This window comes from Sus scrofa, chromosome 3, assembly GCF_054392235.1.
Source record: "Sus scrofa isolate SSC_HxYL_T2T_F1_AM1 chromosome 3, Sscrofa_HxYL_maternal_Yorkshire_Landrace_v2.0, whole genome shotgun sequence".
Lineage (NCBI taxonomy): Eukaryota > Metazoa > Chordata > Mammalia > Artiodactyla > Suidae > Sus > Sus scrofa.
Genome location: NC_139385.1, coordinates 91,908,973 through 91,929,876, shown reverse-complemented (window position 1 = coordinate 91,929,876; position 20,904 = coordinate 91,908,973). Strand labels below are relative to the sequence as shown.

At 39.6% G+C, this 20,904-nt stretch overlaps 1 long non-coding RNA gene and 1 pseudogene across 1 annotated transcript in view; both read right to left on the bottom strand.

The window, feature by feature from the left end:
• The window catches only part of LOC146404771 (uncharacterized), a 1,009,186-nt gene that overhangs the window by 948,516 nt on the left and 39,766 nt on the right, over positions 1-20,904 (bottom strand). The window lies entirely within an intron of this gene.
• Positions 1,384-2,909, bottom strand: LOC100521188 (nucleoporin p54 pseudogene; annotated as a pseudogene).

Sequence of the window (20,904 nt, the reverse complement as noted above, 5' to 3'; positions counted from 1 at the left end):
GGATCTGGGTTGCTGTGGCTGTGGCCGGCAGCTTCAGCTCCAATTCAGCCACTAGCCTGAGAAATTCCATATGCTGCAGGTGCAGGTGTAAAAAAATAAAAATAAAAATAAAACATTCTGCAAGACAACTAGTCTAGATTTTTTAAAATGTCATGAATAGATTATTCTAGATTAAAAGATTAAATAGGTATAATGTCCAAATGCATTATATGATCCTTGATTGGATCCTGGTTGGAAAAAAGGCAATTACAAAAGATATTTTATTTTATTGTCTTTTTAGGGCTGCACCACCTGCGGCATATGGAGGTTCCCAGGCTAGGAATTGAATCAGAGCTCTACAGCTGACAGCCCACACCGCAGCCACAGCAAGGCCAGATCTGAGCTGTGTCTGCGACCTACACTGCAGCTCACAGCAACACCCAATCCTTAACCCACTGAGGGAGGCCAGGGATTGAACCTGCAACCTCATGGATGTTAGATACATTTCTGCTGAGTCACGAAGGGAAATCCACAAAAGACATTTTAACTGCAGTTGGGGAAGTTGGATACTTGGAGTTGCTGTTACTTTTCTTGGACATCTTAGGTTAAAAAAAAAAAAAGAGTCCTTATATGTATGACAAAATAAGGTGAAATGTCATGACGTCTGTAACTTATTTTCTTTTTTTAAAAAGTAATTATAATCAAAAATTTGTTCATAAGTTTTCATCTTTTTTAGAAATAAAAAGGTTTAAAAAAGTTGGAAAATGATAAAATGTAACTGTTATATTCTAATTGCTTAGGTGTGTTCTGTAAATTCCAAATAATAAAATAATATAAAAATATATTTTCAAATCTTTATAGAATGAAAAGAAAACCACATTAATCACTAAATACTCTTAGATTTTTCTTTGCTCCTCTTCCCACAGATGAATTCACAAATATAAAAACTGATGTACATTTATATTCTGAAGTACAAATCTCCAACAGCCAAGTAATTATACAGTTTATGTTGTTATGTGCAAAGTTGATATTTCATATTTACTTGCTATGGAAAGCAGAGTACAGGCTCAATGGAGAATAATCATTAAACGCTGATTATTTTGAAGAACAATGCTATTGTAAAAATGTACAAAGTACATATTTTTGGTAATTACATATTCTCTTTTAAAGTAATTACAGCTTTTAGATGTAAAGCTTTCAAAGGCTATCTCTGAAGAGCAGTTGACTCATTTCAGATTTGATGAATAATAATTTATCAGTAGCCTTCTCAAAAACCAAGCCAGGAGAGAGGATTTTTTTTTTTTTTTCCTTTTCTCTCTTTATGGTCAGTTTCGTTCTTAAGGAAAGCTTGGTGTATGACAAGAAGATGTATGTCACAAACCTTAAACACAAGTTTGTGAACTGTCAATTGAAGACACCACTTCTGATGTGGACGGTTTCATTCAATGCGTGTTCTACCAACTTGATATCTTCTAGGTCATCTTTTATTATGCTAATCAAGCAGCTAAGGCCTTCCTGTTGTTTCAAATGCTCCTTGATTTCTTGCAACAGATCTGCATCTATGTAATATCTTTCTTCAGATCTGACTGCTCCAAAATGATTCTGCATCGTGATTTGGGACATCAGTTCATTGAGTTGGCCCTTAAACTGAGTGGGGCCATTTAGTTCACACTGAATTGTATCTAGCTGAACTCACAACTGCTCTTCATCAGCTTGGATGGTATATCTACTCTTCCTCTGATTTTCCTGTTTGATTAGGACCTGGAAGGTTCTGTGGGAAAGGTCCATGAGTTTCCTCTTGTATTGCACAATTTTGGCTATAGTTGTAATTTGATTCTTCTGTAATTCACTAATATCTTCAGATATGATATCTAATCTGGTTTGATGCTGGTTAATCATCTGATCTTGGACCTTTGGTCTTCGAAGAAATTCTTTGAAACCCACCATTGGTATAGGAATTAACTTTTCGGAACCAGGGTTGTCCACCTTGGCTTGTCCCCAGATAATAGGATCAACTCCAGCAGGAGGATTCTGTAAAAGCTGTTTGATCTGTGCAGGAGAAAGTTCTTTCTAGTCATAGAAAGGGTTATACCAAGATGATGCAATTGTGTTTTTACAATGGTTTGTTCAAAATGGGCATAGAGTGTTGTGGCTGGAACTCTTCTTGAAGTACCATTTGGAGAACACTCAACAACATAAATGACAACTTCTGTCTGATCATCTGGTAACGTTTTGATACCCTCTACACTTAACAGTAAGGGTCCCGTTTCCTCTCCAAATTTTATGCAATGATTCTACTAACTGCTGTTGCTGGCTTTGAATATCAGTTTCTTTTTTGTTGAAAACTAAAACCACTAGGCCATCTTCATCTTTATTATTGGGCATACAACTGTAACCTACTGCCTTAAATCGGCAGAAAGGATTTTTTTGTATGAATTCCACTGGTGGAACGTTATTGTTGAAATATCCTTTTCCTGTTCCCCAAAAGGCCTGTAGTTGATTCCATTTCACCAAAATAGCATCCCTCTTATCCCCCAGTAGTATTGGAGCAGAAAGAGCATTTGCAGTATTTATCAGTTGATTGGACTGGGTGGGAGCTTGTCTAGGCTGACTGAAGAGACCACCTAATGTATTTTGTTGTTGTTGCTGCCGTGTATTAAATCCTCCAAATCCAAGTCCAGTTCCCAAACCAGTACCAGTTCCAGTTGTTGTGCCAAAACCAGTACCAAGTCCAAAACCTCTGTTCTGAGTACTACCAAAGAGTCCAGTAGTGCCAGTGTTAGCTGGAGCTGAAAAACTGAATGCAGAACCTGCTGTTGAGGATGTTGTCCCAAATCCTCCAAACCCACCCACAGGGCTGTGGTGGCTGCAGCGGCACCTGAGGTGCCTGAGGAAGCCCCAAAGTTGAAGGCCATGTCGCAGGAGCAGGGGACCAAGGTGCTGCTCCCTCAGCACTCGGTGCGCTCTGCAACTTATTTTCAAATGATTCAGCAAAAATAAAATATATGTATAGGTAAAGCAGATATGGCCATTATGTGTCCACATCATTGTCCATTCATCTGTGGGTGGATGCTTGGGTTGCTTCTATATCTTGATTATTATAAATAGTGCTGCTATGAACATTGGGGCACATGTATCTTTTTGAATTAATGTTTTCATATTTTTCTGATATATACCCAGGAGTAAAGTTGCTGGATCACATCATAGTTCTGTTTTTAGTTTTTTGGAGAAACCTTCATACTGTTTTCCATAGTGGCTGCACCATTTACTTTCCTACCAACAGTGTACACAAGGATTCCCTTTTCTCTACATCTTCACCAACATTTGTTATTTGTAGGGGTTTTTTTAAGCATGCTTTAAATTTTTTTTTTTAATTTTGTCTTTTTAGAGCCACATCCATGGCACATGGAGGTTCCCAAGCTAGGGGTCAAATCAGAGCTGTCACTGCCGGCCTATCCACAGCCACAGCAACACCAATCCAAGCCACGTCTGTGACTTACACCACAGCTCATGGCAATGCTGGATCCTTAACCCAGTCAGCAAGGCCAGGGATCAAATCTGTGTCCTCATGGATACTAGTCAGATTCGTTTCCACTGAGCCATGACGGGAATTCCCTGTATATTTTTTGATGATAGCCATTCTGGCATATGTGAGGCGATATCTCATTGTGGTTTTGATCTGCATTTCTCTAGTGATTAGTGATGCTGAACATCTTTTCACATACCTGCTAGCCATCTGTATATCTTCTTAGGAAAAGAAGATCTATTCAGGTCTTCTGCCCATTTTTAAATCAGGTTGTTTCAGGTTTTTTTGTTTGGTTGCTTTTTTTGGTTGTTGTTTTTTGTTTGTTTGTTTTGTCTTTTTAGCTATTTCTTGGGCCACTCCCGCGGCATATGGAGGTTCCCAGGCTAGGGGTTGAATCGGAGCTGTAGCCACCGGCCTACGCCAGAGGCACAGCAACACGGGATCTGAGCCGCGTCTGCAACCTACACCACAGCTCACGGCAAAGCCGGATTGTTAACCCACTGAGCAAGGTCAGGGACTGAACCCACAACCTCATGGTTCCTAGTCGGATTCGTTAACCACTGCGCCACAACAGGAACTCCTGTTTTTTTCTTTTATATTGAGTTGTGTGAGTTGTTTCTGTATTTGGTGAAAGCCTTATATTCTGAAAACTGTAAAATGTCAGTGAAGGAAATTGAAGATGATACAAATAAATGGAAAGATATCCCATGCTCTTGTGTTAGAAGAATTAATATTGTTGAAATATCCATAATACCAAAAGCAATCTACAGATTTAATGCCATCCCTATCAAAATGCTCCTGACATTTTTCACAGTACTAGAACAAATAATCTTAAATTTTATATGGAACCACAAAAGACCCCAAATTGCCAAAGCAACCTTGAGAAAAAGAATAAAGCTGGAGGTATCATGTGCCCTGACTTCAGTCTACTACAAAGCTACAGTAATCAAAAGAGCACAATACTGACACAAACACAGACACATAGTGGATGGAGTGGAATACAGAGCCCAGAAATAAACCCATTTACCTATGGTTAATTAATCTACAACAGAGGAGGCAAGAACACACAATAGAGAAAAGATGGTTTCTTCAATAAGTGGTGCTTAGAAAACTGGACAGCTACATGTAAAAGAATAAAACATTTCCTAGAGTTGTTCCTGTTGTGGCGCAGTGGAAATGAATCCACCTAGGAACCATGAGGTTTCAGGTTTGATCCCTGGCCTTGCTTACTGGGTTAAGGATCTGGCATTGCTGTGAGCTGTGGTGTAGGTCATAGATGCGGCTCAGATCTGATGTTGCTATGGCTGTGGTGTAGGCCTGTGGCTGTGGCATAGGCCGCAGCTGTAGCTCCAATTCGACCCCTAGCCTGGGACCCTCCATATACCGCAGGTGTGGCCCTAAAAAGCAAAAAAAAAAGTTTCCTCACCATATACGAAAGTAAATTCAAATAGATTAAAGACCTAAAAATAATATCTGAAACCATAAAATTCCTGGAAGAGAACATAGGCTGAACAGTTTTTAACATAAATCTTAGCAATATTTTTTGGATCTGTCTCCTAAGGCAAAAGAAATAAAAGCAAAAGTAAACAAATGGAACCTAGTTAAGTAAAAGCTTTTGCAAAGCAAAGGAAACCATTGACAAAAAAAAAAAAAGAAAAACTGCTGAATGGGAGAAAATATTTGCAAATGATATTACTGCCAAGGAATGAATATCCAAAATATATAACAGCTCATAAAACTCAATATCAGAAAAACAAACAACCTGATTTAAAAAAGAATATACTGGAGTTCCCATGGTAGCACAGCAAGAAACGAATCCAACTAGGAACTATGAAGTTGTGGGTTTGATCCCTGGCCTTGCTCAATGGGTTAAGGATCCAGCGTTGCCATGAGCCGTGGTGTAGGTCATAGAAGCGGCTTGAATCTGGTGTTGCTGTGGCTGTGGTGTAGGCCGGCAGAAACAGCTCTGATTCGACCCCTAGCCTGGGAACCTCCATATGTCGCAGGTGCGGCCCTAAAAACACAAAAGATAAAAAATAATAATAAATAAGAATAAAAAAGGATATACCACAGTTTGTCTATTTATCAGCCAAAGGACATTTGGATTGTTTACAGTGTTAGGCAATTATGAACAAATGCTATGAGTATAATTTATAGTTATACCACACTATAATTATGATTATAACACTAATTTTAACACTGTAATTATGAATAAATACTGCCACTATAGACATCTGCATATGGATTTTTGTGTGAACACAAATTCTCACTTCTCTTGGGTAAACACTGAGGAGTGGGATAGTTATTCTATGATTAACTGTATGAAAAACTTGCCAAACTTTTCCAAAATGGTGGTTGGTTCCATTTTCCATTCCAACCAGTAATGTAATCCTCCACATTTTCATCAACACTTGACATTGTTAGTTTCTTTGATTACAGCCATTTTGATGCATATTTAGTGGTACTTCATTATGGCTTTAATTTTATTTTCCCTAATGACTTATAAGCATCTTTTCACGCGCTTATTTTCCATTTGTATACCTTCTTTGGTGAAGTATCTGTTCACATCTTTTGCCCATTTTTATTAGGTTATTTTTTTGCTGTTGTGCAAACCCTTATATATATTCTAGATACAAGTCCTTTATCAGATATGTGTTTTTAAAATATTTTCTCTCAAACTGTGGCTTTTCATTTTCTTAACAGGGTCTTTTCATTTTGATGAAGTCCAGTTTATTTTTATGGGTTGCTCTTTTGTTGTCATTGTACATGTTTTCCAACTTTTCTGTGAGGTTGAAATTTTTCTGTTATTTTTTTCTTCTTTTTTGGAAGCTGCTGAAGAAAAGAAACATTTCATAATAAAAAGTGGGAGAAAATGAAGGCAGAGACAGCTTTTAAAAAAAAAAAAAGCAAACGATTATTAAAAGGCAAACTGTAACAAAGTCCTTTTTTAACATATATAATGATTTTTTTTTCATTATACCTGGCTTACAGTGTTCTGTCAATTTTCTACTGTACAGCATGGTGACCCAGTTACACATACATGTATAGATTCTTTTTTCTCCCATTATTATGCTCCATCATAAGTGACTAGACATAGTTCCCAGTGCTACACAGCAGGATCTCATTGCTTATCCATTCCAAAGGCAATCCAAGTTCCCAATCCATCCCACCTCCTCCCTCTCCCTGATAAAGTCCTTTTTAAACAACTATACTTCAATAAAAAATTTTAAAGTGGGGAAAAAAAGATAAAATCCTTTTTAAAAAACTCTGTAATCTGGCTTCTTTTCACTCTTCAGGACTCCACAGATGCAGTTCCTTCCAAAGCTGTTGCTTCCTCAATTCCTTGTTTAATCAATCTCAGAGAGCAGGAGAGAGCAAGAGTGAGACTGAAAGAGAGAGAAATGTACTTCTGGAACATACCAGTGCTCATGATGGGGAGTTTTGAACCTATCCTGGGCAGTGCCCCTGAGGCTGGTGTGGTAGACTCCTCAGCCTCAGCAACTAGAATTGATTTTGGCTGTGAAATGGACACCCAGCTCTTGTTAAAAGCAAACTCTGAGGCAGCAGAGGGATAGTCAATTCTACTGGTCACTGGGGTCTGGCTTGGTTGCTCCCTAAGTCACTACTGAACCTCATGCAGTTGCTAGGCCTCCCTGCCTTATTCAGACCTGATGAGAGGCTTGCTGAAGCTGCAGAGTCTGTGGCCTGAGAGGTAGCCTTCAGCATAGCAGGTAACTGTTCATCTTATTGCACGTCGAAGTCCTCCAAAAACAAGATGAGCAATGGGAATCCAGTCTCTGAACTGGCTTCCTCCTCTCTACCTGCTTCCCAGCTGTCTTCCCGATGTACACACCTCTCTCATCTCTCCTGGGTAGAGACTCGTCCATCATATCCTACTCAGAGACTATTGGTATTTCCATCACTCCACCACTTCTATGAGCCTTTGAAGCTGGCTTAAAGGGACAATGAAAACCTAAGACAGACTTCCTGCAGGATGTTTCCAAGGTGGTAACCCAGATAAAGACCTATGACATTTTTTGGACTCCTTATCATGACCTTCTTGCTTTCTCTACTGCTGCACTCATTCTGCCAAAAAGGAAAACATGGAAAACAAATGGAAGCTTAACTCAATTTGGGTCCTAAACTTCTGATTCCTGGCCTGAGCCTGTGTCAAATGTTCTGGATTAGCCTTGTCACAAATTATATTCTGGATGATCTTTTTCTTTTTTTTTTCTTTTTTTTTTTTTTTTGTCTTTTTTGCTATTTCTTGGGCCGCTCCTGCGGCATATGGAGGTTCCCAGGCTAGGGGTTGAATCGGAGCTGTAGCCACCGGCCTACACCAGAGCCACAGCCACGCGGGATCCGAGCCACGTCTGCAACCTACACCACAGCTCACGGCAACGCCGGATCGTTGACCCACTGAGCAAGGGCAGGAACCGAACCCACAACCTCATGGTTCCTAGTCGGATTTGTTAACCACTGCGCCACGACGGGAACTCCTGGATGATCTTTGGAATAGGTCCTTCTAGCTGGTCTTTGAAAGACTCTAACCTGCCCAAGTCTATTTTGGGTTAAACCCAGCATTCTCACTAGTCCAAAAGTAGGGTTTTTTCCTAGGAGGAATAGCTTCTCTTTATCAGGGCCACAGCTAACTTTGAACCCTGCTGGCCGCCTTCAGTATATGGGTAATATGGTAGATTTTGTGTGTTACTGACTTTCCAAAGTTCATTCCTTGCAAACCACTCAGACCCTATTTTATGCCCAATTCAGCCACATTACATTTCCCTGTGGCCCATTTCTCTCTCCCCTAATCAGCTTCAGGTACTTCCCTAGCACCACCAACTCCTAATCTCAGAACACTTGCTAAGTACAGCCAGTCTCCACCTCACTATTGGCACATGGTTGTTGCTCCCATTAGAACAACAGCTGGTGTTGATATAGCACTTTTCTTTTTAGAAAGCACCATTAACCCCAATCTTAATGCTTACCCTAAGCTTTTGACATAGTTACTAGTACTCCCATTTTTCAGGTGAGGAATCCAAGGCTCAAAGAGGTAAAGTTACTTATCCATGGTTACATAGCTTGTTTTGGAGAGATAAAACGGGGCTTCAAACCCAGATCTTCTGAGAGAAATAAAACAAATGCCTGTAGTTGCCTTTATAGAATATCCTTGGAGGGATATATAAGAAACTAATTTCAAGGACAGCCTGAAAAAAAGAGAACTGTGTGGCAGAGGGACAGGAATGGGACAGACATTTCCTACTATCTATACACCACTCTGTGAACCATGTTACTATATTATCCCTTAAAAAAAAAAAAAAAAAAAAAAGGCAGCCTTGTCCCTGCCTTACTTCTTTGGCCTGAGCTTCTGATTCCTCTATCCTTGACCAGCTTAATAAGTCACTCAACTCAGTGCATCAAGACATTATGCTCCTGAAATTTGCAGTATTTGGGGTGTGAAATTTATATGCTAGCTTCAGTCTTCCAGCATGAATCCATTTTACATTACATTAATGTAATATGTGGAGACACATCCAGTCTGCTTTAGCAAAAAAAAAAAAAAAAGAAAAAGAAAGCTCCATTTTTCTTGTTAAGGTAGGCCAGCCCCAAGTTGTCTGGGCAGTGCATCTCAGCCAGCTTAGTAGGTATCTGAGACTGCAGGGAGACAACATTTCCAGTGTCATCAGCCAGGAAGGATCTAGGATGATCCACTGTTCGAGGAATTTAGAGTTTGGGAGAAGGATGGGGGATTTTTCCCTCCACCAGATTCTGGGACAAATCAAGGACCAAGCTTGAGGGGTTGGGACTTCCAGAATGGCAGAGTAAGGAGCTCATCAGATCTCTCTAGCAAACAACGATTTGGTGAAAATTCATCTCTGAGAATTGTCCAAAGGGCATAATGCAAATGAAGAAGCACTTATTCAAGAAAATACTAAATCTCAGTAAGACCAGGGAGAGGCTATGTTATTTGAAACATAGATAAGCTCCTTTACCCCTTCTCCCCTCTTCATGTTCTGGAAGTTCTATCCCAGGCATTATGTGCCACACAAGTATGGCCAAGAAGACAGGGGCTTCTCCCCAGAATCTCCCAGTCTGAGACGACAATTTAACCCCAGGAGGGACAGGCTGCTAGTTTTTTCACCCCTGTCCCATTGCCCCAGTTGCCAAAGCTCCATCGCAGGCAAGCACAACAGGGAGGACAAGGTCTCCCTCCCCCACGGAGCCTTCCTTCACAGACACTGGATCACTCATACGTTGCTGATGGCACAGCCCCTGTGGAAATCAGTTTGGCAGTTTCTTAAAAACCTAAACATACAACTGCCATACAACCCAGCAGTTGCAATCCTGGGCATTTATCCCAAAGAAATGAAGACATATGTTCAGCCCAAAACCTGTACACATGTGTTTATAGCAGCTTTATTTATAATAACTTAAAACTGGAAACAACCCAAATGTCCTTCAACAGGTGAATGGTTAAACAAACTGGTACATCCATATGATGGAATATTCTTCAGCAATAAAAAGAAACTATTGATCATGACATAACCTGGATGAATTTCCAGAGAGTTATGCTGAGTGAAATTACCATAAAGGTTATTACCATATTACTTTATAATATTCTCTAAATGACAAAATTATAGAAATGAGGAGGAGATTAGTGGTTGCCAGGGACAAGGAGGGTGGGGGCAGGAGAGAATTGGGTGCAGTTATAAAAGGGTAACATAAGGGATCTTAGCGGTGATGGAAATATTCTGTATCTTGACTGCATCGATGTCAATATCCTGATTGTGATATTGTTCTACAGCTTTGCAAGATGCAACATGGGGAACACTGAGTAAAGGCTTTTTGGACCTCTCTATATTATTTCTTATAGATATGTGTAAATTTACAATTACATCAAAATAAGCTTAATTTTTTAAAATTGGAAGAGATTTGAGTAGACATTTGTCCAAAGGAGATGTACAGATGGCTAATAAGTATACGAAAAGATATTCAACCTTATGAATCATTAGAGGAATGCAAATCAAAACCACAATGAGATAGTATAGATTTTAAGCAAAAGCCAGACAATAACAAGCGTTGGGGAGGATGCAGAGAAATTAAAACCCTTATACTCTGCTAGTGGGAGAGTAAAAATGATGCAATCACTTTAAAAACAGTTTGGCATTTCTTCAAAATCATAAATACAGAGTTAACATTGACCAAGTAATTATAATCTAAGTATATATCCAGGAGAGGTGAAAATATACATTTACCAAAAGCTATTTCCAGCAATAAAAAGGAATGACTGATACATGCTACAACATGGATGATCCTTGAAAACATCTTAAGTGAGAGAAGTCAATCACAAAAGACCACATATTACATTCACATTTACACTTTTTACATATAACTTAATTGATTTAAAATTTAATTTAATTATAATGTAATTTATATTTATATCAAGTGTCCAGAATAGGCACATCTGTAGAGACAAAGTAGATCAGTGGTTGCCTGGGGGCAACCTGGGTGACTGCTAATGAATATAGGATTTCTTTTGGGGAGAAGAAAATTTCTAAAATTAATCTGTGGTGATGAGTTCTCAAACCTGTGAACTTACTAAAGAATACTGACTTCTTTCTTTCTTTTTTTTTTTTTTTGGTCACAATAGTGACCCAAGCCACAGTATTGACAACACTGGATCCTTAACCATTATACCACCAGGGAACTCCAAAGAATGTTGACTTTTACCTTTTTCTTTTTTTTTTTTTTTAAGTCTGCACCCTCAGCACATGGAGGTTCACAGGCTAGGGGTAGAATCAGAGCTGTACTGCTGGCCTACGCCACAGCCACAGCAACACCAGATCCAAGCCGTGTCTGCGACCTGCACCACAGCTCACGGCTATGCTAGATACTTAACCCACTGAGTGAGGCCAGGGATCGAACCTGCATCCTCTTGATTACTAGCCAGGTTCATTTCCCACTGAGCCAGAATGGGAAGTCCTTGATTTTTACCCTTTAAATGGACAAATAGTATGGTATGTGAATTACATCTCAATAAAACTAAAAAAAAAAAGCTTGCCTTCAAGCTATCTCTTTCACACTCTCAAAATTTTTATTTTTTATTAAAGTATAGTTGATTTACAATGTTGTGCCAATTTCTACTGTACAGACAAGTGACACTGTCATACATGTATATACATTCCATTTCATATATTATCTTCCTTTATGGTCTATCCCAAGAGACTCTGTCACACTTTTTTTTAATGATTTTTTTTTCCATTATAGCTGGTTTACAGTGTTCTGTCAATTTCTACTGTACAGCGAAGTGACCCAGTCATACATACATACATACATATATATATTCTTTTCCTCACATTATCCTCTATCATGTTCCATCACAAGCGACTAGATATAGTTCCCTGTGCTGTATATACAGCAGGATCTCATTGCTTATCCACTCCAAATGCAATAGTTTGCAACTATCAACCACAGACTCAGAATCCATCCCACTCCTTCCCCTTCCCCCTTCACAACCACAAGTCTGTTCTCCAAGTCCATGAATTCTTTTCTGTCTTTCACACTTTTAAAAACTTTTTATTTGGAAAAAAATTGGAAGTCACAAAAAGTTACAAAATTCACGAATTATTGACATTTCGCCCATTTTTAAGGTCAAATTCCATTGGTTTTGGGCTGATGTGTTTAGCTTTTTTTTGTAGGCCTGGGTTTCAGATTGTGTTGCTTACTCTACTCCAGTGGTTTACAACAGGGTCATTTGGCAATGTTTGGAGACATCTTGGAGGCAGCTGCTGTTGGCAGCTAGTGAACAGAGGCCAGGGATGCTGTTAAACATCCCACAGCACAGGGCAGCACTCTCAACAAAAACTTATCTGGAGGGACCAAAATGCTAGTAGTGCAAAGACTGAGAAACCTGTTGTACTCAATGTGTTTATCAAAAAGAGAAATATTATGGTCTGGTTAAATGGAGTAGGGATTTTAGTCTTAGATTACAAATCTGGAGCAAGAAATGTGTGTATCTCATACAGTTTATCAGTTGGTCTTTCAGTTGGTTCTCTTGCCCTAAACATTTGCCTGTTGCCAAAGAGGGCAGAAGCCAGCCAGAAAGTGCTACAGCATCTGAGCAGCATTATAAACTAATGGGCACTTAAGTATTTGGAAAAGATGATAGGGCAGTGGCTGGGAAGTCAGGTGGCAGCATTAAGAGGCCCAGGGGGACAGTAAAGCCTGTGGCTTCAGAGGTCTGGTTCCAGATTGAGGCAGCTTTGTCATGACGCTGGGATGAACCACAACTATGGAGCTTAAAGGATCCAAGAAGTTATTTCACACTTGACTTCTTGGTGTTGTGTTTCCCTCATGAAATAGTGTCACTGTGGCCATTCCCAGAGGTTGTGTGGTTGTGGGGTTGACTACATGCTAGGATATGTCTACATTCAAGTAACCAAGGCTTTTCAGTGGATATGCCCTTCCCACATGGTGGACCTGTGCAGGATTTCCATGGCCTCCAGAGAAGATGGGAACCACAGAGGGAATCTTGGCTCTTCCGAAAATCCTGTGCGTAGGACACCAAAGCTTTCTCCCACCAATACATACGTGTGCCGTGACAGGCCTTGGGTTGGTGTGCGGGAGGGTGCTGGTCATGGACCCCTGAATCCTATATTTCTGCAGATTCCCAGAATGTCTGAAAAAGAGTATCCTGCTCAGAGAGGGTGCTCAATATTTTCAGTAAATTTTTGATTCTCTACAGTGTCTCTCTCAGGCACTGTATGACGAGAGACTAGACTTCTGGCCTCAGACAGTGTATTTTAACAGCAATATACATGTTACTCATCAGTTGATTTTATTCTGCTGGGAAACTGGCTTTATCACATCTTTGCTAGTTATCATTAGAAAGTTTTCAAGGAGTTCCCATTGTGGCGTAGCAGAAACAAATATGACTAGGAACCATGAGGTTGCAGGTTTGATCCCTGGCCTCATTCTGTGGGTTAAGGATCTGGCATTGCTGTGACTGAAAAAAGAAAGAGAGAGAGAGAGAGAGAAGGAAAGAAAGAAAGAAAGAAAGAAAGAAGGAAAGAAAGAAAGAAAGTAAGAAAGAAAGAAAGAGAGAGAGAGAAGGAAAGAAAGAAAGAAAGAAAAAGAAAGAAGGGAGGGAGGGAGGAAAGAAAGAAAAAGAAAGAAAGAAGGGAAAAAAGAAAGTTTTCAAGAAGAATAAGGCTTGTCTGTGAGAGCAACAGAGGGGCCATCTGTTGTGTTTTCTAGAAGGGTTAATAACCATCAGCTGGAGTCTTAGACTCCTGGAAAATCCTTCTTAAGGTGTTTATTTAAGTGGATAAGCCACTAAGAGCTCAGTAATTGAAGAACAAAATAGTGAAATAGAAAATACAGCCATATAAAGTGAACCTAAGACTTTGAAGACATATGGGAAAAATGAAGTGATGGCTTTCTAAAAGTCCTATTGCATTTGAGTGTTACAAACTAAAAGCATTCTTTAAGGCAAAATATAATCATTGTGGATGAGTAATAATAATTTGTCCACATCTATCTTTCTGCTCCTTTTAAGTGATTTTAGTTCTGTTTTCCTTTTTGTTACTTGTTTTACATAAGACAATATTTTTAATTTTAAAATTTCTTCAAAGCTTTTTTGGCATTGGGTAGAATCTAAATAAATACTTTTTTGAAAAATCAGACCACAGTGTGAACAATAGATGTCCCCTGGGGTGAAGGTCAGGAAGGGTAGCAGTGGAGACAGGAATGTCGGGAAGGACAGAAAGTCCTCGGATGGAATTATGCCTCCATGAGATCCTGAGCACAGTGTTCTATATCATTCTAAACAAAACTGACCTTTGTCTAAAGAGTTATTTTTTCTTTTTCTTTTTCTTCTATTTTTTTATTACTCTATGAATTTTATTACATTTAAGTTGTACAACCATCACCACAACCAAATTTTAGAGCATTTCCATCCCAAACCCCCAGTGCATCCCCCCACCTCCCAAACTGTCTCATTTGGAAGCCATAGTTTTTCAAAGTCTGTGAGTCAGTATCTGCTCTGCCAAGAAATTCATTGTGTCCTTTTTTTTAGATTCCACATGTAAGTGTTAGCATTTGATGTTGGTGTCTCACTGTCTGACTGACTTCACTTAGCGTAATTTCTAGGTCCATCCATGTTGCTAAAAATGCCATTATTTCTTTTAATGGCCAAGTAATATACCATTGTGTATATGTACCACATCTTCATTATCCACTCCTCTGTTGATGGGCATTTAAGTTGTTTTCATGTCTTGGTTGCACCAGTTTACATTGCCACCAACAGTGTAATAGGGTTCCTTTTTCTCCACACCCTCTCCAGCATTTATTGTTTGTAGACTTTTTGTTGATGGCCATTCTGGCTGGTGTAAGGTTATACCTCATAGTGGTTTTGATTTGCATTTCTCTTAATTAGTGATGTTGAACATCTTTTCATGTATTCTTTGGCCATCTGTATGTTTCTTTGGGGAATTGTCTGTTTAGATCTTCTGCCTATTTTTTGATGGGGTTGTTTGTTTGTTTTGATATTGAGCTGCAGAAGGTGTTTATAAATTTTGGAGATTAATCCCCTGTCAGTCACTTCATTTGCAAATATTTTCTCCCATTCTGTGGCTTCTTTTCGTTTTGTTTAGGGTTTCTTTTGCTGTACAGAAACTTTTAAGTTTAATTAAGTCCCATTTGTTTATTTTTGTTTTTATCATCATTATTCTAGGAGGTGAATCCGAGAAGATGTTGCTGCTGTCCTTTATGTCAGAGGGTGTTTGGTCTATGCTTTCCCCTAAGAGTTTTATAGTATCTGGTCTTATATTTAGGTCTTTAATCCATTTTGAGTTTATTTTTGTGTATGGTGTTAGGAAGTGTTCTTATTTTATTCTTTTACATGGGGTATCCAGTTTTCCCAGCACCACTTATTAAAGGGGCTGTATTTTCTCCATTGTATATTCTTACTTCCTTTGTCATGTTGACTGAAGGTTCATGGGTTTAATTCTGGACTTTCTATCCTGTTCCACTGATATGTATTTCTGTCTTTGTGCCAGTACCATGCGGTTTTGATGACTGTTGCTTTGTAGTATAGTCTGAAGTCGGGAAGCCTGATTCCTCCAGCTCCATTTTTCTTTTTCAGGATGTCTTTGGCTATTCTGGGTCTTTTGTGCTTCCAAAAAAACTTCAAAATATTTTGTTCTAGTTCTGTGAAAAATGTCCTTGGTACTTTGATAGGGATTGCATTGAATCTGTAGATCACCTTGGGTAGTATAGTCATTTTGATAATATTGATTCTTTCAATCCAAGAGCATGGTATGTCTTTCCATCTGTTTGTATCATCTTTCTTTCATTAGTGTCTTATAGTTATCAGAGTACAGGTCTTTTGTCTCTTTAGGTAGGTTTATTCCTAAGTATTTTATTCCTTTTGATGTGATGGTAAATGGGATCGTTTCCCTAATTTCTCTTTCTGATCTTTCGTTGTTTAAAGAGTTTGCTTTTTTTTTTTTTTCTATCTTTTGTCTTTTTTAGGGCTGCACCTGTGGCATACAGAGGTTCCCAGGCTAGGGGTCTAATCAGAGCTGTTGCTGCCAACCTACACCAGAGCCATAGCAACGTGTGATATGAGCCATGTCTGCAACCTACACCACAGATCATGGCAACGCTGGATCCTTAACCCACTGAGCAAGGCCAGAGATCAAACCTGCAACCTCGTGGTTCCTAGTTGGATTCGTTTCCCCTGTGCCATGATGGAAACTCCCTAAAGAGTTATTTTTTTTTAAAGCCAAAGTTTTTTGGTACATCAAGGCCCTCTACTCTGGATATAACTGAGATCCAATAATTGTACAATAACATGGTTTTATCCATATTCACAACTGTCTTAATGCCCTAAGCTAGATACAATAGACAGCAGTTGAGGAAAATGAGCAACTGGAACTTGGATAAATAATCTGGGAATCTTCCTTAACAGAAAGGGATAGGGTGCTCCCTCAGGTTGAGAGTCAGTCCCATTTTCTCACTGGTGGGGACTTTGTTAGCTTTGTCCTATTTCTTTGCAAAACACAGACAGAATCTGAAACCCTTTTTGGAGATCCAGAGAGTAAATGCTGTTTCTTTTACCTGGAGTTTCAAACCACCATCTTTGAGCCTCTGCTGAATCCAGTGATTTCTTTTCCTAACCCTTCCACAGAGTCGTGGGGTTTTTGCTTGTTTGTTTGTTTGTTTTTCCCCTCTCTGAGAGCCATGGAGATTCCTCTGACACAGGTTCCTTTTAGGGGCTCAGAGTTTATCGTCTAACACACATAATTGCCGTGAGCCCATTACTGGTGGCTCGTAGGGATGACTTTGGAGGAACTGATTTCCTCTCATGCTCTGGTCTTGCCTCTACAGTTTCTCATACCCAGGAGCTGAGTCTCCTCCCTGCTCAAAGAGCCTAACTTGGAGCCAGGCATACAGGAAACATTGGCTGGTTAGTACTGGCTCAATTGTTTTAAGATGTTTATGTCTTTCTAAAAGAAAGTATGTATACATCTATCAGAATGGCTAACACATGATGCTGGCAAGGGACACAGAAAAACTGAATCACTTATACAGTGCTAGTAAGAAAGTAAAATGGTATAGCCACCCCAGAAAGTTGTCATTTTTTTACAAACCTACACACACACACACACACACACACACACACACACACACACACACTTACCATATGACCCAGCAATTGCTTTCCTTGGATATTTATCCTAGAGTAATAAAATCCTGGAATTCCCATCGTGGCTCAGCAGGTTAAGAACCCAACTAGTATCTATGAGGATGCAGATTTGATACTTGGCCTCACTCGGTGGGTTAAAGATCTGGTGTTGCCATGAACTGTGGTGTAGGTAGCAGACATGGCTCAGATCCCACATTGCTGTGGCTGTAGTGTAGGCTGGCAGCTGTAGCTCTGATTTGATCCCTAGCCTTGGAACTTCCAAATGCTGCAGGTGTGGCCCTAAAAGGCAAAATAAAATACAAATAAAAAATAAAACTAAAAATAGAATCCTATGCTCACATAAAAACCTGTTCATGAATGTTTATAGTAGTTTTATTAATAACAGACAAAAAAGCAGAAATAACCCAGATGTCCTTCAATAGCAGGTGAATGGGCAAACAAACTTTGGTACTTCTATACCATACAATTCTATACAGCAAAAAAAGTAATGAATTATTTGTTTGTTTGTTTGTTTTGTTTTGTCTTTTTACAGCTGCACCTGTGGCACATGGAGGTTCCCAGGCTAGGGGTCTAATTGGAGCTGTGGCCACTGGCCTACACTACAGCCACAGCAATGCCAGACCCAAGCCATATCTGCGACCTACACCACAGCTCACGTCAACAGCGGATCCTTAACCCACTGAGCAAGGCCAGGGATCAAACCTGCATCCTCATGGATACTAGTCAGATTCATTTCTGCTGAGCCACGACAGGAACTCCGGAATGAACTATTGATAAAAACCCATCGAAAAAGATACACACTGTCTGAGTCCACTTATAGAACATTCCTTTTTTTTTTCCTTTCGGCCACATCTGTGGCACGCAAAAATTCCTGAACCAGAGATTGAACCCACACCACAGCAGTAACCAGAGCCACAGCAGTGACACCAGATCCTTAACCCACTGAACCACCAGGAAACTCCTATAGAACATTATTAAAATTACAAAGTTTTAGAAATGGAAAACAGATTAGTGTTTGCCTGGGATTAGTGTTATAAGGAGAAGGAGCAGGATGAAGATGGATGTGACTACAAAAGGCAACAAGAGGTAATTTTTCTGTATTTTAACCAGGGAAGTGAATATACAAACCTTATCATGTGATTAAATTGTATAAACACATACATACACCAGTACAAATTACACTAAAAAAATCTAGGATTTCCTGTTATGGTGTAGCACAAATGAATCTGACTAGGTACCATGAGGTTGAGGGTTCGATCCCTGGCCTCACTCAGTGGGTTAAGGATCTGGTGTTGTCGTGAGCTGTGGTGTAGGTCACAGATTTGACTCGGGTCTGTTGTTACTGTGGCTATGGCTCTGATTAAACCCCCTAGCCTGGAAACCTCCATATGCCACGGGTGCAGCCCTAAAAAGAAAGAAAAAAAAAAAGGGGGGGGGAACTCTAAATTAGATTGATGGATTATATTAATGCCAATATTCTGGATGTAGTATGGTTTAGCCAGCTATTAGCATTGGGGTAAACTAAGTAAACAGTATGTGAATCTCTCTGTATTCTTTCTTACAACTGCATATGAATCCACACTTAAAATTTCAGCAGCCACTTATGATTAAAAAAAATTTAGCAAACTGGGAATAAAAGGAAACTTTCTCAGTTTGATAAAGAGCACCAGCAAAAGTTCTGTCCTTTCCAGCAGTTGGAATTTAGTTTGGATTTTCTATAAGCCATTCTCATAGGTATGTAGTAATATCACATTGTTGCAACTTGCAATTCCCTAATGACAAATGATGTTGAGCATCTCTTCTTATGCTTATTCACCATTTATAGATCTTTTTGGTGAGATCTTCAGATCTTTTGTTCATTTAAAAAAAAAATTTTTTTTTTTTTGTCTTTTTTTAGGGCCGCACCTGTGGCATATGGAGATTCTCAGGCTAGGGGTCGAATTGGAGTTGTAGCTACTGGCCTATGCCACAGCCATAGCAACATGGGATCCAAGTCGCCTCTGCAATCTACACCACAGCTCATGGCACTGCCAGATTCTTAACCCACTGAGCAAGGCCAGGGATAGAACCCATGTCCTCATGGATACTAGTCAGGTTCGTTAACCACTGAGCCACAACGGAATCTCCCAAAAAATTTTTATGTTCATTTTTTAATTGTGGTGTTTATTTTCTAATTATTGAGTTCTAACAGTTCTTAGTATAATTTACATACAAGTCCTGTATCAGATATGAGTTCTGCAAATATTTTCTCCAGGTCTTTGGCTAGTGTTTTCACTATTTTAATGGTGTCTTTTGGAGTTCCCATCATGGCTCAGTGGTTAACAAACCCAACTAGCAACCATGAGGTTGTGGGTTCCATCCCTGGCCTCCCTCAGTGGGTAAAGGATCCGGCATTGCCGTGAGCTGTGATGTAGATCGCAGACACGGCTCGTATCCTGCGTTGCTGTGGCTGAGGTGTAGGCTGGTGGCTACAGCTCCGATTAGACCCCTGGCCTGGGAACCTCCATATACCATGGGAGTGGCCCTAGAAAAGGCAAAAAGACAAAAAATAAAAAAAAAAAAATTCGTTATCAGACCTAAGATCATACAGATTTTCTCCTATGTTTTATTCAAGAGGTTTTGTAGTTTTGCACTTAATATTTAGGTCTGTGGTCCATTTTGTCTTTTTTTTTTTTTTTTTTGTCTTTTCTAGGGCTGCACCCGCGGCATATGGAGGTTTCCAGGCTAGGGGTCCAGTCCGAGCTGTAGCTGCCGGCCTATACCACAGCCACAGCAAAGAGAGATCTGGGCCGCATCTGTGACCTATACCACAGCTCACGGCAACGCTGGATCCTTTACCCACTGAGGGAGGCCAGGGATGGAACCCACAAACTCATGGTCGCTAGTCAGGTTCGTTAACCACTGAGCCATGATGGGAATTGCGTCTGTGATCCATTCTGAGTTACTTCTTATGTAAGATGTGAGGTCTGTGTTTATGCTCATTTTTTTGCATGTGAACATCCATTACTATTTGTTCAATAACTGTTTATTGATGAGACTATCTTTTTCCATTGAGTCACCTCTGCCTCTTTGCCAAAGATCAGTTGGTTATATTTGCGTGGGTCTATTTTTGGATCCTGTGTTCACTTTCATTGATCTACAGTTCTATTTCTTTCTTAAATACTATATTGTCTTGATTATTGAAGACATACCATAGTGCATCTTAAAATTAGGCAGTATGAGTCTTGCTGCTTTGTTCTTTTTTTTTCAGTATTTTGTTAACTATCCTTTGCCTTTTTTTTTTTTTTTTTTTTTTTTTTTTTTGTCTCTGTCATTTTTAGGGCCACACCACGGTATATGGAGGGGGTCTAATCGGAGTTGTAGCCACCAGCCTATGTCACAGCTATAGCAATGCGGGATCTGAGCCACATCTGTGACCTATACCACAGCTCCTGGCAATGCCGGATTCTTAACCCACTGAGTGAGGTCAGGGATCAAACCTGCAACCTCATGGTTACTAGTTGGGTTCGTTAACCACTGAGCCACGAAGGGAACTCCATAGGTCCTTTGCCTTTACATATAAGCCTTAGAATTTGTTTGCCGTTATCTACAAAATAGCTTGCTGAGATTTTGATTTTTATAATATCTACAGATTAAGTTGGGAAGAATTGACATCTTAACAATATTAAGTCTTCAGTCCATGAAGATG